Below are 14,612 nucleotides of genomic sequence, written 5' to 3'. Positions count from 1 at the left end.
AGGCACAAAGCAGGAAGTAGGGCAAGAATTTGAGCTCTCCCAGTCCCCAGTGATAAACTTCCTCCAGCATGGATGCACCCAACAGTGTCATCAACTCTGAACCAAATATTCAGAGACCAGAGCTTGGTGCAGAGACAATCCTCTACCAATCTATCTACCATGACAGCAAAGGTACAGCATCAGGAGCAGAGGTTACCTGGTCACCTCTATTGCATCGGCATTCAGAAGTATGGGGCAAATAGGAAGTGGGGTAAAGCCATCAAGTTTCGAGACCTGTCTCCAGTGACTCAGGGAGGGTCCACATCTCAAGTGTTCCACAACCTCCAAAATAACACTACTAGTTGAAGACCAGGTGTTCAAACACATGAGCCTATGGGATCGTTTCACATCCAAACAGCAATAGCTGTTTTTTCAGAGGGTTCTTTTTGACTGACAGAGAGAACAAAGCCTTGGGTCGCACAAACATCTCTGTGAGTAATTCTGTATGTGCTGTAGGAAAGCAAGCTCTGTTTAAAAAACAAAACAAAACAAAACCAAAAAACCCAAAAAAACAGACCTCCCTCCCCAGGCCCCATTCTGATTATTCTAGTCACATGCCTGCGATGGTGTTTCCTTTTCTGTTTGCCCAAATGACAAAGCTCTGGAGGAGCCTTTGTGAGGATGTGATCTGTGTTAATGAATGACCATTAATAATTACACAGTTATCATCTTTGATGGTAACAGCTGTAGTCATGGTAACGTAAAAAAGTTATCATGAGCATCTGTGACGGTGCAGTAATAGTGGTTCTTGTGCCAGGGCGTTGTGGCCCAGCACTGGGTGTGTTAGCCAAGCCTGCTGAGAGGGCAAAGGAGCTGGCTGGTTACATCCAGAACTAGGAGATCGGATACTTTGCTTGTCCTGGCAAAAATCAGACCTCCACATTCATATTCTCAAACAATTCCTAAACAAATGGGACAAGAATTTGAAATTGGAAGTAATAAAAGCATGCAAGAGGGGCTGGCAGGATCACTCAGCGGTTAGCATCATGTACTTACTCTTTCAGAGGACCCGAGCTCAGTACCCAACATCCATGTGGGGCATCCCTCAACCATCAATGGCTCCAGTTTCCCAAGATCAGATGCCCCCTTTTTTGGTTTTAGTCTGAACCAGCACTCGTATGCTTATACCTTCACATACATGCATATAACTTAAAAATAAATCATTATCAAAAAAGCACACAAGTATCTTCTACACACCCCAAGCTCCTGTCACAGAGTTTGAGGATTCCTTTGCTGAAACGTTACTCATTTCTAAGGCTTTAGAATTTTTAAATTACGAGATACCTTGGGGGAAGGAAAAGTCTGACCTTGAACTTCATGTCTGTGTCGTAGACAGCTCTATACATGCCTTGAAGGTAATTTTAGACATTTTAAATAAGTTTTAAATAAAGCCACCTTTTGTTTTTGGTGTTTGGAGACAGGGTTTCTCTGTAACTTTGGAGCCTGTCCTGGAATTTGCCCTGTAGACCAGGCTGGCTTTGAACTCACAAAGATCTGCCTGCCTCTGCCTCCCAAGTGCTAGGATTGAAGGCCTGAGCCACCACTGCCTGGTGCGTGAAGCCACTTTTATGGTGTAGAACTTGATGTCACGGTTAAAAGAAGATTTGGACTGCGGAACATTGCAGATTTATAAGAAAGCTCAACAGGAGCATTGCTCTAGATTCCCTGACAGTCACTGGGCACACAGCCTGCTAATCACAATTATTTTGTTTTGTTTATTGGATGCTTGTATTAAAAACAGCAGAAGCCAAGGAAAGGAGTTTCTGTACAAGACCCACTGGAGGATGATGGAGGAGGGTTATCTGTCTATTGTTACTTTCATTGGTTAATAAAGAGACTGCCTTGGCCTTTTTGATAGGCCAGCCCTTAGGTGGGTGGAGTAGACAGAACAGAATTGTGGGAGAAAGAAAGCAGAGGCAGGCAGTCGCCATGACTCTCCTCTCCAAGATGGATGCCGGTTAGAATCCTCCCGGTACGTGGTGCTACACAGATTATTAGAAATGGGTTAATCAAGATGTGAGAATTAGCCAATAAGAGGCAGAAACTAATGGGCCAAGCAGTGTTTAAAAGAATACAGTTTCTGTGTGATTATTTCGGGTAAAGCTAGCTGGGTGGCGGGACGCAGCCCGCCGCTCCTACTACAGGAGGACTTTAACCTGTGTCAATAAAATGTCTCTGCCACAGCATTTGTTCTCAAGTCCTCTCCCTCCCAGAGTGGGTCGTGAGCTGCAGTGAAAAAGACTCCAAATGAGCCCACACCAGTGAGAATGTAGCTCACCTGTGATTCCAAGGGAAGGGCTCTTAGCTCAGGCAGCAGTGTAGACCTCAATGAGCCCACACTAGTGAGAACTTAGCTCACCTGTGATTCCAAGGGAAGGGCTCTTCTTAGTTCAGGCAGCAATGTTTTGTGATCTTGAACAAGACATAGGATATGTGAAATGTTTTGTCTCATTATGAAGTTGCCAGTTCATTAAGAACTAATAGATGCGTCCTTTATCTGCCCGCACCCCCCCCCCATAATCTGCTCATAACCACATCTGTGAAGATAGCTTTCTCTTAAGATGTTGTGTACTGAACACAGGGCCTTGGATCTGCAAAGCACACTCTATGGCTGAGCTGTACTCCCAGACCAAGCGTAATAATTTTACAACGAATCCAAGCTACATTGATATCACTCTTCATTGAATCATCACTGAAAGGGAAGCTTGTACAAATTGCTGACGCTCACAACACAAAGGCTTGTGATTTGAGGGCCTCCCACAGCCCGAATGGCTACGGGAGAGCTATCACCAAACTTAGGTAGATGTCTCTTTTGGACCCAGTGAAGATGACTCCCACTCTTATCTGCTTTCTGGGGGCTGTTATGAGGATTAATTAATGCTTATGAAGAGCTATAATCAGCGTGGATGAAAGGAGGGTAGAGGAATAATGATACGTCAGAACAACACGGCACCTTTCATCTGCTGATCTCCAAACGCTTCACAAGTCTGAATTAATTACATCAAGGTAATTGCAAGGTATAATGACAGTCACAGCAATGGTGGTAATTACTTTGCGAGCTAGCCTTAAGAATCTGATTTGAAATCAATTTCTGAACCTGCCTCCAAGTGGTACTATTGCCCACCCTCTTATTCTTGATGGCTTATAGCATGGGTGTCTCAGGACCACACTGCCCTGTTCTCCTGAAGCATCCTCCCCAGCTGTGCTCATGGCTTTTGGCCTCACCAGGGAAGGAATATTGGCTTTATATAAAAGAAAATTTAGTTTTCTGGGTTGGTGCTGGTATTAGTGGTGAGTTTTGGAACTATAAGGAATGTGCTTGGGTGGGAAGAGATTCATGCACCCAGTGACTGTGACTAGGCTAAGACTTTCTTATATGTTACTTTTACTAATGTAGTTTATGCTAATGTCAAACTTAGAATGTGATGGGGTCTAAGTGCTTGCTCTGTAGTAACTTGCTTGAGTTTCAAAATGTTCTGTGTGGTCGGCACTGTTATCATTATTATCTCTATTTCATAGATGGGGAGACTGAGGCACAGAACAATTATACAACTTGCACAGATCACAGAGTTTATCACAGTCAGGTCATAGAGCTGGTGAGTGGCAGAGCTTGGAGTTCATGCCTCAAGTAGTTTGATACTGGGAATTGCATGTAGAAGCCCTGCCCCTTACTACCCCTATTACGGGGAATCAGAATGAACACTTTGCTCTTGTTATTTTTTTTTTTTTGAGACAAGGTCCGGCTGTGTCATCTAAGATGAGTATGTCACCTAAAACTGACCCATCAAACTTGTGACCCTGCCTCCAAGTGATAGAAAGGACTACAGGTGTGCACCAAGATGTCTGGCAAGAATAATTAAGCAGAAGAAAATGTTCTTGTGTGTATGTTTGTGTGTGTGTGTTCGTGCACGTGCTCATGCATGTAGAGGCCAGATGTTTACATCTGGTACTTTTCTCAATCACTCTCTTCTGTTTCTTCTTCCCCGGCAGTGACCATGGCTTCTCCTGTCACCGTGCAAGGAGGGTTGACTTTGTGCAATGGGGAATTGAGTTTATTGTCTTGGTGCTTGTGTTACTGGTGAGTTTGGAAATAGTAAAGAATTCCCAGGGTCACTCACGGAACCTGTAGCTCACCAATTCTGCTAGACTGACTGATTAGCAAGCCCCTATCTCTGCCTCTCCAGGGGTGGAATTACATATGCTCCTAGATATGCCTGACTTTCATGTGTATGCTGGGTGCTGAACTTGGGTTTTCATGTTTGTGTGACAAGCATTTTGATGACTGAGCCATCTTCCCAGCACCAGTTCTTCCATTCTTACAGAACGCTTTTACATTTTTCCCTTAGAATGGGCAAAGCATGGATGGCACTGGAGTTGGGCCACCTGGGTTGGAGCCTTAATTTGCTGCTTAGTGGATTTGGAACCAATGCCAGTTGTTTCGTTTTTTGGTTCCTTAGCTGCTCCATCTGTAAGATGAACACAGAGGAATCCTCTCTTTACACAGTTGGGTGATGCCTTAATCCATATAAGATGCTCATGGTCATATATGGTATACAATTCCCATTCCACAAATGATAGTTGTTAAGGTTTAGATATGGTCTGTCTTTCAAAGGTCTGTGCATTGGAAGCTTGGTCCTCAGTGTCATGACACCGAGAAACAGTAGTATGTTTGAGAAATGGAATCTAATGGAGATGACCCCCCCTCAGGAGGGGATCAATGCTGCTACTGTGGACTGAGTTGTGTTTCAAGAACTGAATGGATCACTTCCATAGGAGGTTATAAAAGAGCAAGCTTGGTTCTTCCTCTTTCGCCTCTCTGCAGCCCTTCTTGCTTTGCTAGCCCTATGGCCTTTTTCACCCTATTTCTTTCCCACGATGCTGCCTGCCAAGAGCTCTTTACCCAAGCTGACACTGGTACTATGCTTCTGTCTCTTCAGAACTGAGACCTATGCAAATGTCTTCATAATGTACTCATCTGAGAGGCTGACACAGGATTTTTGTGACTTTAAAGATGGTTAACTTCAAGGCCAGCCTGGGATATATATCAAAACATTGTATCAAACATAGCATAGAAATGTAATTTAACATATTTATGTTAAACATAGCATTACAAATTTAAAAATAAGGTCTTTCTGCCTCGTATATTTTTGCTATAACAACACAAAACAGAGGAATACATTTACTTTTAATAGTTAGCGGGAAGTTTTAAAAAGTGAATGTCTGAGAGGGTCTATAATGTCATGGCTAGTATTAGGATATAAGCATAAGAGATGTCTTAGAAGTTGTTCAAACTTGTGGAGTCTTGTGAATAAAAAAAATATTTATTTTTTTTATCCCATGATCTCAAGAGACCATTCTGATGAAAAAGAGAATCTAGAAATTTCTCTGCTCTTAGTAGGTTTAGCTACTCTATTGGTTTGTTCCAGAAATACCCAAGTGGAGCATCCCTTATGGAGTTCTGGGTTAGAAGTTAAAGGTCTTAAGTAGAAGAAATAATGCCCATTGAAATCCCTGGTTATATAATCTGGAACAGAGGTTTATTCTTTCCTACAATGCAATTTTAATGCAGCATTAAAGGTACAGGTTTAATGTTGGCACTGTTCCAAGGTTCTGTTAACAGTAGGTTCTCTGAGCAGTAGTTTTTCATCAGAACCACCAGCTCACAAATAATAACACAGAGACTTATTACACCCATCTACACCCCCTATCTAACTACTACTGAGTGTTTAGCTTTTTATTACACCAACCATAGCAATACATCTGTACACAGTGTACCAATATCCCAAAACATTTCCCCCTTTTTGTCTAAATAAAAAAGAAAAGTTTACTCTAATACAATAAAATTATATACAATAAGAACAATTATCAAGTGAGAATTACATTCACAATATCTAGTCCTCTTGTATTTGGCAAATTTGGAGAAATTACTATATTATCTATCTTATTTTGAGGAATCCAAAGTTTTATCCTAAACCATTTTCTATCATAACTTGTATTACCATTCTAGAAATATCTTTTTAGACCTTAAAACATTTTTTTAGATAAACAACTTAAGGTTTTTTTCTCTTAACTGTATACAATTTACACCTCTTTTGTGAGTTTCTTTTTCAAATCTGGTAGCAAGGAAAACTGTAATTATAACTATCAACCCCATCTGAGACCCAAGAAGGATGTAATATTATCTGGGTAAACAGGAAGTTCAGAGAAAACAATTTCCCAAATTATAGAAATGACAGAATCAACTGGCTTCCTGGACAGTTACCCATGTTTCTTCTGCAATGTTGGAACATTAGTGTTTGACACACAGGATTAGACTATCTGACAAGACTTTTCTATGAAGCAAGGAATTTTGAATGATTGACCTACCTTGTCTTGGTAAAGTTTGGCAGTTGCCTTCTTTGGTGTCCTGCATGTCCAATTTAGACAACATTCTGTTAGCAGTTGAGGCAAGGGCAGTTTCTAGCCCAGTGTATAACTTTGCCACAATAAAAACAAACTCCATAAAGACATTCCTTGATGCCTTCATCCTTTGTTAAAGTAAACTGGTGCTGCCAGAAGCAGACATGTCTCACTGTCATGAAAAGTCTTGTACTATTAAAGCATCTAAAATACCATAGTGTGTGAATATCTGAGTATTTGAAGACTACCTATCTATCTAAACTATATCTGTTTGACCTTGAAAATATACCAAACATGGCCTTAAATTTGATTTTTAGATGGCTTACTACTAACCTGTATTTCTTAATTATCCTAAATAGTTTGTAATAATAACTTTCAAGGACTAGAAATTTACATTACATTATTAAATGAGCTACATAGCACTATACCTTAAACAAGAGTAGAAACATACAAACAGTGTAACAAAAATAACCTTAAATTTGTATCACTATACAAAGATTCATACCAGTGCAAACTATTTGAGAGTAATAGTTATTTGTTTTTAGTTTAAAGTAGGTTAAATAATCTACCCTTTTATCCTATCATTTCTATGTCCCACCTTTTCTTTTTAGAAAAAGAGCCTTGAAACAAACCTCCTTTGTTTAGATTTTTCTCATCATGAACAGTAATGACTTGCAACTACCTCCCTTTAAACAATGACAAACATCCACCAAACAACCAGAGCCACCCAACCTACTTCTTGGGAATGTGGGCATCATGTTCTCTAGACTGCTTCCTGTTGTCTGGGGGTGATGGCATCTTTAGGGAACCTTAAGAAAATTGGGATAATAATCAAGTCCTGGGAATGCTACCTGTATTATTTTTTGTTTAGTCTCTGTGTGATGGGAAGTGTAGAGTTTATCTGAAGTCTTGGCTGCAGTGCTCTATGAAGCTGGATCATCTCAGTAGCAGCTTTGAAGTTGTTCTGGATGCAGAATGTTGACGATACTGAAACAGAAGCATTCTGGAGGCTGGGTCACCTGGGCTACTTGTCTTCATCAGTGTCTGGTCCCTTTTTTTCTGAAAACACATACACTTTTAAAGGTAACTTATATATCTACATTAACACAAGTATGCAATGTGTAGTATGTACAAAGTCAGCTAAGGATGATATTCTGTTTTATGTTTGAGCAGGTAAAAAGCATCTACCAACTTTATAAATCTGTTTAGATTGTATAACCAAACTTCTATCCGTGCCATATGAAAGGATGGCATGTGGTAATAAGTCATGAGGATTCTGTAACCAACAAGATTTATCATGCCTCATCCAGTCTCAGAGCTGTACCCATGTAAAAGGAACAGTTTATACATCTGTCCTGTATTCTTTCTTGGTTTCTTTTTTCATGTCTGTAACCAAGATTTTCAGGAGGTCTTCCCCAATCAAATCTAATATTTCTTAATTTAGAATAAACCCACAGCTTTTAGTTTTCTGTGTAAACAAAAGCACAACTTCTCCCGCAATGCAACATATTTCTTGACTTATATTCTGAAGCCAAGATATCACTAGAGTATATAGACTAGTTTAATTTAGCAGTTCCTTTTGCAATCCAATGTCTCTCAGCAGCTACCATTCTCTGTTAATTAGAATTCAAATTTAAAATTCAAATTAAAAATTAAAGTTAAAAATTCAAAATTAATAAAGTACCATAAAAGGTCCATAGTTCCTGTATTATAATATTCTCATTTTTATGTGGCTTATTTTTATATTACTCCACTCTCTCTTTAAAGGCTTTATTATTTTTAAACTAGTTTTGATGACTTTCTATACACATTTTCTTTTATTTTTTTCTTCAGTACCTAAGCACCTTTTAAAACATACTATACCTTTTTAGAGTTTTGGTTTGTTTTTTTTTTTTTGTTTTTTTTGTGTGTGTATGTGTCTAGACCTGGCTTTCTGTGCTTCTGCAACTGCATGCTATAGCATTCTCTTAAACTGCTAGGCTACTGACACAGAGTGGTGCTGGTAGTTGGCTACACTCCATGGTTCCATGAGAGCCTAGCCTTATGCCAGTGGATACACAGGCCTGAAGTTGCATTTACTGCCTCAACTCTGGGAATTTGTTGTGTCTGCCTGCAGCAGGAGTTTGTACCCAGTGTTGGTTGCTGAAATGCTCATCTGATTTATGCTGATGCCTACTTGAGAGACTACTTTCTCTGACCGTATGTGAATAATTGAGTCCTGTGTTGGGTGCCATAGGTAGCAGCACTTTCTTGTAGGAACCACCAGCTAATAAATAATGACATAGAGACTCATTACTAATTATGAAAGCTTGGTCTTAGGTTAGGCTTGCCCCTAACTAGTTCTTATAACTTAAATTAACCCATACTTTTAAAATCTGCATTCTGGCATGTAGTTCATTACCTCATCTCTGTACTGCCCATCCTGTTTCCTACGTGTCTGGCTGGCGACTCTGCCTTTCTTCTTCCCAGATTTCTCTCTTTTCCTGGAAATCCTGCCTATACTTCCTGTCTGGCTACTGGCTGTTCAACTTTTTATTGCACAAATCACAGCGATACCTCTTCACATAGTGTACAAATATCCCACAGCAGCTCTCCGTGGAGGACTAGTGTTTAAGTGAACCAGGTCTTTCCTTGAGCACATGGCATTTGTTTGTTTATTCTTGAATTAGGTAAGTATCATAGATGATTTCTCAGAGATATCACATAAAGAACTAAAGAGAGCTCTCATTCTTACAACTGTGTGTCTTTGGGAACTATGGAGATACTCGTTACTGTCATTTAGAAGAAAGTCTTGGGATTAAATACAAATGAAAAGGGTTAAAGGTTAAAGTGTGAGGACCAATGGTTTAGTGCACACAGGCTTCAGGCAGCATTTGATGATGCTGAGGCCTTGAAAGTTCATCTCAGAATGTGTGCACAGGTGTCCACCTGTCTTATCAATCAGTTTGCTAGGTACCCAGGTCTGGAACTTGAGCTAAGTCTTCCATAGCCATTCTTCCAAGGCAAGTCCACACGACTACTTGACTTCCAAGTGAAAGGCTGTGGATGGGATCAGGAATACTGAACCCTCAATTTTCTGTCACCCAACTATTCAGAGTAGCCCTTACCACTTCCTTTTCCTCTCAGCTTTAATGGAGGGATGACGCCGAGTGCCTAGACTTTCTCAACTTAGTCTGGATTCAGATCTACTGTGAGTTTATCACTCCAGCTGTAACAAGACCATCACAAACTAAATTATGGACTGCTGATGGGCAAAGCATGCAAGGTGGCCAGGCTGGCAGACTCAGTACCTGGGACCTTTTCATGCTTTTCAGAGCCGATCCGGCTGCCATAGTGATAGTTAGCATTTAACCGCTCATAGTTGAGCTGTCTGCTGTGCTATCCACAGCACTTGCAGTTTCTACCTGCCTCGGTAATGCCTCTTGGGAATGTCTTAGAAATTCAAAGCCCATTTCATGCTCTCAGATTGGGCCTTTTCTCTGCCATCCATTTAATCAGGAACTCTTTTGGTCCTATACATGAAGGTGATACATAGAAAGCCTTTCAGACTCTACTGAAGCTTCTTACTAGGGTCATTTGCAGGCTTACATCCTTGGCTACTGGAACTGCTGGTATCAGCTCAGCTTTAAGAACAGAATAGGTTAGCTGACATTCTGCTGGTTTCCATGGCAGCAGCCTAACCCTACCTCCAACTGACCTTTTAATCAATTGTTAGGTGTAACAGCATTGATCGTTGGTCATTTATTTTAGTTTAGCTTGATTATAATTTTTTTCTACTACATCTATTTGTTTGTTTCATTTACATGTGTTGCTGTGCCTCCCAGTGGAAGTCAGAGCACAATGTGTCTGTTTTATCCCATCATGTGAATTCTGAGAATCAAACTCAACTTGTCAGTTTTGACTTAGAGGCAAGTGAGTTTACCTTCTTAGCCATTTCACGGGCTCTCAATGTGGTTTATTGTTTAGTGAGCAACTATAAAATTGTTCTGTTCTCTTGCTCAGTTCTAGTTCTCTTAAGGTGATTTGAGAAAAAAAATGGCTCCCATAGGCTCATAGGGAGTGGCATTATTAGTAGGTATGATTTTGCTGGAGTAGGTGTGGCTTTGGTGGAAGAATGTGTCCCTGGGGGTGGATGTTGAGGTCTCAGAAACTCAAGCCAGGGCCACCCTCTCTCTCTCTTCCGACTGATGGTGCAATCAGATGTAGAACTCACAGTTCTATCTCCAGCATCATGTCTACATGCTTGCTGCCGTGCTTCTTGTCATGGTGATAATGGACTAAACCTCTGAACCTGTAAGCCAGCCCTAATTAAATGTTTTCCTTTATAAGAGTTGACTTGGTCATCATGTCTCTTCACAGCAAAGAAACCCTAACTAAGACAGTAACTCAGCTCTTTTCATTGAGTTTTGTTTTTTGTAGTACTGGATATTGAATCTTGAGACCGGTACTTTCTAGGCAAGTGCTCTATCATTGAGCTATATCTTCAGTGGTAAGGCCACTCTTTAAAATGTATTTAGTCTGTGTTTAATTAATTTCAGAGTTTTGTACTATAGATTCTCAGCTTAGGTTGTTAGATCATGGACTCAGGAATGCCACAAGAGAAAAAAGTCAACCTCTTGCCAGGTCTCTTCACACCTGGAAAGATGGTGCTGGAGAGACGGCTCATTTTTAAGAACATTGACCGCTCTTCCAGAAGAGCCAGGTTTGATTCCTAGCACCCACATGGCAGCTCACAGCCATCTGTGTGACTCTAGTCTCCAGGGATCTAACCCCTTCTTTTGACCTCCACGGGCACTGCCTGAGCATGGCACACAGACATACACACAGACAAAACACCATACACAAAAAATAAAAATACAGTTCAAACAACAACAATGAGAAACTAGGAAGAACACGTGGTTCCTCCTGCTCCATCTCTTCCTCTTCCTCATACATGTTCCCTTTACCCTCCTCTATCCATCTCCTTTCACACGTCTCTCTCCTTGCCTGTAAGTCAATAGCTTCTGGTGCCTGCTGTTCAACAAGAAAGGAACAAGTTGCTTTGCTCTTCTTCCTGTGGGAGCTGCTGAAACAATAGACTCAAAACAGATTTTTTTTTTCTTCACAAAGACAAAAGATAATATTTCAAAAGCAGAAGAAGAGGAGCTGGAGAGTTGGCTCTTTGGTTAAGAATGTGGGCTGCTTTTTCAATTCCCAGCACCCACACGGCAGCTCATAACTGCCTGTAACTCGAGTTCGAGGATACTTGGCACCCTCACACAGACATAACATGAAGCAAAACACCAATGGACATACATTTTTTAAAAAAGGAATCATTGAAAAAACTAATAAAAAAAAGCATAAGCAGAACAGACAAGGGGATAGGAAATACTTCCTAACACAATACTTGTAAAAGCCCAGGATGAGACCATCTCATTCTCTCTCTCTCTTGCTCTTTTGAAAGATTTATTTTTATGTTTTATCTGTATGAGTGTTGCATGTATGCATGAGTGCCCCATCCATCCCTGCTTCCTATGGAGGCCAGAAGAGAATAGTGACTCCCCTAGAGCTGGAGTGACCGGAGGTTGTGAGCTGCCTGACCTTGGTTCTAGGACCCGAACTTAGGCCCTCTACAGGAGCAGCACGTGCTCTGAAGAGTTGAGCCATCTACTCAACCAAAGAGAATCTTTCATCACAGACTTCTACTGTGCTTGGTCACCCCAAGGGTCACTTCTGATGACCATCTTCATGTGACAAAGGTGTGGTAGTATTCTACAATGCATCTGGTAACCTTGACCTGAGAAGGATGGAGACCTTTCATTTTTAGATGCGCATTGCAATAAACAGCTTGTACTTAAGAGATTTCTGCTGTATGTAGGAAAGAGAGCTATATTATCCTACTGCCATTGATCAAATTTTTAAAAAGGCAAAATGAATCCAAAAACATTTATTGCTGTGTTCATCTAAGAACAGGTAAAAACTGCATGAAAATATTGTCTAGATATAACTTTCAGTCAGGGTTCACAGAAAAGTAAAGGTCACGAATGCATGATTCTTCCCTTTCTTTGAGAAATATCAAATATTTGTTTATAATTTTTCACAAAAACTGAAAGTTCTGGGTTTAGACGTCTCTTCAGGTTGAACGGTGAGCCTCCATGGCAGCCTACAGATCATGTTATATGATAACTCTTTAATGTTATTTTCATATGTCTCATTAGCATTTGTCCACAGTGTTTCATCCTGAGCCAAAGTGTATTCCATTGACGTCAACTTCACTTCATTGGATACGGTGCGTATGTTACCCTGGGCAAATGCTTAGCACCGAGCTACACCCTCAGGCCCCAACTTCTTTTCCTTTCCTTTGAAAATAATAGGAGGTGTTTGTGGTACAGAAAACAGTCTCTTATTTTCTAACATCTTCCATTTTGCTTCCTACCTGGACAAACTGTGTGCCAGTTGAGTCAGCTATGAGCAGCGAGACACTCAGTGCGCCCTTGGGACATCTGTGAGGAGGAGCTCAGTGCCAATAAGGATAAGAACTGGGGGGAATGGATCTCTGTGTGCACGCAGGCTTCTAGTTCATGTTTCTATCCACAAGGCCAGAGGAGCATGGCAGGAAGGTGAAAGGCCAGGTGATTCTAGGTGGTGTGCACATGTGCTTTACTGTGCAGTGGGCATGCCTCCACTGATGGCTGGAAAGAAGAGCTTTAGGAAGGCTCTTAAAGGCGAGAGGAAAAAAAGGTAGAAATTGGAGGAGGAACTACACAGATGGATAAATTCTATTTTACTGTTTATCTAAGGCTGCATCCTTAGTTCTCTTGGTCCTCCGCCGCCAAACCATAGCCCTATCTTCCTTTTTCCTTTTAATTTTCATGCAGGGTTTCACGGTGTTACCTTGGTTGGCCTTGAGTTCATTTGATCGCCCAGGCTGGCCTTGAGCTTGTGCCTTCTGCCTCTCCTTCCTGAGTTGCTGCAATGACCAACCTATGCCAGCAGTGAGCTTCCAAAGAGAGAGGGTTGAGCATGTAGCTCAGTAGTTGCCTTCCTGTCATGCGGAAGGCTCTGGGTCTTAGCCTTCCACCCATAGGGGCTGCAACTAGAAAAGAGAAAACACCATCGATGCTATGAAAGGAAAGGGAGAAAAGCAAATTTGAAAACCTTTCAGGGAATGGAGGTGGGAGGGAGCCTTTCTCTATCTCTAGCTGTGACTCTAAGTCACTTCTCTAAGTGACTCTGAAAAGGAAACCCTCAATTTAAAGGCACAGGTCAATTTATAACATATTCCAGACTGGGTTCTTTCATTTTTATCTCTCTCTTGAAACTTGGAGGAGGGTAGTAACTGGCTTTGGGAGGTGAGTCACCAAAGAATAAATATACAGCCCTGACCCACAGAGCTGAGCACACTTCACCCACAGCATAGACCCGGGTAATCAAGCCCGCATCGAAGCCACCTACAGGCAAGGTGCTGTGGATTTGTTTGGTCAAAACAGCTATAAAAATTTAAAGATAACAAAAGCATACAAAGTGGAATTGATATTTCTCTTTATGGCAAGGCTCAACTCGATAAATAAATAAATAATGAAAGAAAAAAGAAACAAAGACGGAATGGCAGCAGATGACAAAGAGGTTGGACATGGTCCCAGCAGCCAGCGCTTTGGCAAGAGTGTGCCACCCTCGTAGCTTTCACACCAATTGACTAATTCCAAGGCCCAAGGTACGGGTGTGACTGGCACCGGGGGTTGTACATCCCTGCACAGTCTCTCGACAGGAGAAGCTGGGGAAAACTGGAGAACTTTCAACGCAAAGGGGAAGCTCACGAGCTGGAATCAGAAGAGCTGGGTCCGAGTTCAGGTTCACTGTGGGGTAGCTAGGATGATGGCATTGGCTGGTAAAGTAAAACGACAATGACAGAGATAAGATCTGTCATCTTGCACCCCTGAAAAGAGCAGGTAATCTTCCTCCAAGGTAGTTACAGGGATCAAACACATCTGTAAACTTATACTCAGGAGACCGAGGCAGCAGGGCTGTGAATTCTGAGCCAGTCTGGCTTACATAGTAAGTTCAAGGCTTTCTTGTGCTACAGAGTAACACACTCGTGCACACACACATACACACACCTGCATGCACACATATACACATGTGCATGCATACATACTCACATGTGCACACATACATGTGCATACACATCTTTGAAA

The sequence above is a fragment of the Myodes glareolus genome, chromosome 14 (genome assembly GCF_982192425.1).
Source record: "Myodes glareolus chromosome 14, mMyoGla1.1, whole genome shotgun sequence".
NCBI classification, from domain to species: Eukaryota; Metazoa; Chordata; class Mammalia; order Rodentia; family Cricetidae; genus Myodes; species Myodes glareolus.
The sequence above is the reverse complement of the archived record's forward strand: the minus strand, read 5'-3'. Positions refer to the sequence as shown.